Raw genomic sequence first — 3,822 nt, 5'->3', positions numbered from 1 at the left:
GTAAATGGTTTGTGAGCCTATCTGAGATTTTAACAACTGATAAAACTCAATGTAAGGAAACTGGAGATACACACCAATTTTCTGAACCAAACTGTTATTTCGCAATCAAGCCCTGATGCTAACATGCAAGTATTTGATATGGAGAAAAAAATTTGGTTAATCTGCACTTTCATTTGATCCTCCTGGTATCAGTTGGGAAACAATGAATCATACGATCCGATCCTTTGATGGACTCCTTTCGGGAAGTATGCACATGGAACACATCCTCTGTCCTGCCAGATTAGCTTTCTCAGAACCTAGTTAAGGCTATTGGAATCCATGTAACTAACGACTGCTATTAAAATCGTGTGCACTCAAATCAAGACATCTCAAAAATAACCTTCCGATCAATTGTGTGCATGTATGCTTGCAAGAGAAGGTTGAGCGAAATTGGAATTTGGATAGAAATAAACAGAGGGAGGCAAATTGAGGGTACCTGTTACTCTTTGATGTTCAGGAATGATGGTTGCCTTGTCCAGGAGGGATCTACATATGATTCATGAACTGCACTTGACCCCAGCCAGATCTTGAATACCTAGCAATGGGAGAGGCCTGTAGCGACTCCTTCAGTAAAAAGCCTGGATTGTCAGTGGCAACACAGAAAGGAAAATAGACGCCAACCTCTTAGAGAATCTACTGGAAAGGGAACTTTCACTCTTCTCACAGTTTTCATATCAGACACCGCTGGGTTCAATGGCACGATTCTTGTCCGCAGATAAAGATGTTGAACTTGGTTGGCTTGGGTACATTTTATCCAACGATATAGGATTCTTTCTTTGCAGCATGCCCTTGGCTTTTGCGTCTATTCAAAAATAACTGCATTCATAATTCCCTTATAATAGTTTGAAGAGAAAGATGCGTACAGATTAGGCCGCCAAAAAAAAGGGGAGAAAGGAAGAAAAAAAACGTCATACCTGGCCATAATTATTACTGGACATAGCTTGGAACAGTATGTGGGCAATTATTACTGGAAGCAACTTGGAACGCTATCTGTTGTCCACGTATTCTGCCAGCTCATCTTCCAGACCTAGAAACAAATGACACATAACAAATGAATCACAGTTTGTATCAGTGAAAAACAGTTACAGATTCTACGACTGTTTTATTGTAATTGATATTCTAATATGTGCTGAATCTTTTTTAGCTGTGCTGCCCAGGCACTTGATGAACCTAAAAATATGGACATGATGACATTGGCCTTCATTAACATGATGAACTGATGTGTATGAAAAGAACTATAGAAATAATGTTTGTGGTCCAATAATAAAAAGGGGTAACATGGAGACAATCGTAGATAAGAGTCTCAACTTTTTAAGCAAATGCAATGGACTAAATAGCTGATCGATTGGAGTTGAACCTCTTTTTTTGTGTGTAGGACCAGTAATTACTGGAATTGCCTGGGCTTGAAATTGCTTCTCATTCTCATAGTGTGAAATGTACTTAGACTCAAATATTTTAGAATCGTAGATGGTACCATATATTCGAACTTCAAAGAACCACTATATATACATATACTTTGTTTGAGTAGAGTAGCTAAAATGTAAAAAAGAGCTTATAGTCTGAGTTAGATGAAGGGTACCCTAGAAAACAAAGGAAGCAATATACACCTCTTTAACACTGGAAAACAAACGGACCTCTGAGGGAAGGTAAGAGGGAGAATGCATTTCCTTGTTTTTCCTGATGAGCCCAAAGGTGCAACATGAAATCTTAAACCATGCACCGATACACGTCTATAGATGGCAAATTTACCAAACCTAAGTTCATGCTATGCGCCAACTGGTTTCCCCAAACACAAACAGCATGAACTCTCAATCTGGAGGTAAAATAAAATCTGAGAGAAGGAAGTGGGTAATGCAAAATTAAGGGAGAGAAAAAGGAGACAAGATCTAAGAACAAAACCAGGTAACAGGACGCAAACAATTGAACATGAAAGTAGCAAGGAACAGACACTACATGGCATGGGGAGGACCTGAAAGTAGCAGCTGGACACAAAAGTAGCAATGAACACCGAAGATTAGTTGTAGACCATAAACTGGCCATGGAAATTTTACCTGCGTAGCATAAAACTGGGCGTGGGAATTTACTTTGTTTCGCACTCAACTCACCAACAACTATGAAAAGGATCTTAGATTGCTTCATGTTGGCGACAATAACATGTAACATCAGTATGGTGATTTGGAACACGACAACTGTAATGGTGGCAAGCATGATAGTGCTTATAGATTGAAGCACCATGTAGCAGGCATAGCTATATATACAGAATATTACATGGCTAGCAGGTTTGCTAGATGGCAGATTTTAGTGCATATAGAAAAGCATTAGAGTGTTGATATTATACAAGATTAGTACGATGTGCACTGCACGCTCTGTCAGATGCAGTATCCAAAAGCATGACAGAGCGTCGAGTAGAAATATTATACAAGGTTAGGAGGCAGTGGGCTGCAGTCTCTGTTGGGCTTCGTCATGGATGCAAGGATGATCAGAACTTCCGGCTGCGATCAGATTCCCAGCCGTGTTCATCGTCGTCGGAGATGTCCAGCGAGGAATCTGTGTCGATGTCTGGAGAGTGTTTTTGATATCACTAATAGGTTTGCTAAATTATGATAACTGAGGATGAGGAAGAAACAATTGGAACCAACCAAGCTGAGAGGCTGAGGAAGAAGCAAGAAAGAGATAGGAGTGGTACCTGAAATTTTGGCTGACAAAGAAAGGCTTAAAAGACAAAGTCTAGAGACCCATTTTTTTTTATCCTAACATAGAGAAAACTGAATTAATTGTACATAGATGGTGCAAGCACAACACCTAGGAACTTTGAACTCCTATAGCAAAATATTCTTTATGGGTTCTCGCTAAGTCGGCAATTTTTCCCAAATCCTAACTATCTGTAGACATTGTCAACCAATATCATCGTATACATGAAAACAATGGGAGATGCCCAGACTAATAAACTTGCACAATTCCAACCGAACTGTAGACATAAAGGTTTGTACGCAAAAAAATTATTAATATTGAACACATCAATAGCAGGAATTATATAAAAGCGGCAAAGCTGCATCTATGCCAAACTGATATAAAGTGTCTATAATCGGACCTGCACCTACTTCCCATAAAGTATCTATGAAGATTTTATATAACTAGAATTTATTTATCTATATGCTTCGATATGGCTAAATAAATTCTGAAAATAACCATGCTTTCTTAAGCTAAAACTCAGAATGTAGATGGCTGAAGGAAGAACTTACAAAGCCGAGAAGGAAGCAGATAGGTCACTTGTTGCTGGATACATTCGGTGTCGATACCTACATTTTGGAGAGGGCACCTGTAAATGCATAATTGCATCAGTATATCAGAATAATAATAATGAGGAGCCTCATCAATTTACCTCTGATTACATAGTTTCTCACAAATCTCTCAATGGTATATGTTAGAATATATAATACATTGGTCTAGCTAACTTCCGAATAATCACATTAGGATATTAAAAAACAACCACCGTGAGGTTTCATTATTTTTACCTTTGATTGACTCGGTGTGCACAAATATTTTCAACGGTGTTCATGGGAGCTTGTCAGACCAAGGGAAGTGGTTTGCAAAGTACAATGCTTGGGGAAAAGAATTTTTATTGGTTTTCCGGTTACCTTCCTGTAGGAAGGCAGATTCCAAGAAGAACACCTGTTCCTTGCGTAGCTGAACTTTTTAACCTGCAACAACTATATATATTACGAAACACAAAGGAACAATTAGGCCATAAAAAACCACAGACTGGAAATAGAAGGGTTTCTG

At 38.7% G+C, this 3,822-nt stretch overlaps 1 long non-coding RNA gene across 2 annotated transcripts; it reads right to left on the bottom strand.

The window, feature by feature from the left end:
- Positions 1-726: 726 nt before the first annotated feature.
- LOC136545332 (uncharacterized) lies at positions 727-3,394 on the bottom strand. 2 transcript variants are annotated; one of them, XR_010780994.1, is made up of 4 exons: positions 3,282-3,394; positions 2,460-2,789; positions 954-1,066; positions 727-855 (listed from the first exon to the last, which is right to left on the bottom strand). It is a non-coding gene; the product is annotated as an uncharacterized lncRNA (long non-coding RNA). The 2 variants fall into 2 exon arrangements; XR_010780993.1 differs by lacking the exon at positions 3,282-3,394 and having other exon boundaries at positions 2,460-3,060.
- Between the last annotated feature and the right edge of the window lie 428 nt (positions 3,395-3,822).

Source organism: Miscanthus floridulus, chromosome 3 (assembly GCF_019320115.1).
Source record: "Miscanthus floridulus cultivar M001 chromosome 3, ASM1932011v1, whole genome shotgun sequence".
NCBI lineage: Eukaryota > Viridiplantae > Streptophyta > Magnoliopsida > Poales > Poaceae > Miscanthus > Miscanthus floridulus.
Note: the sequence above shows the minus strand (reverse complement) of the source record. Positions and strands in the feature narration are given on the sequence as shown.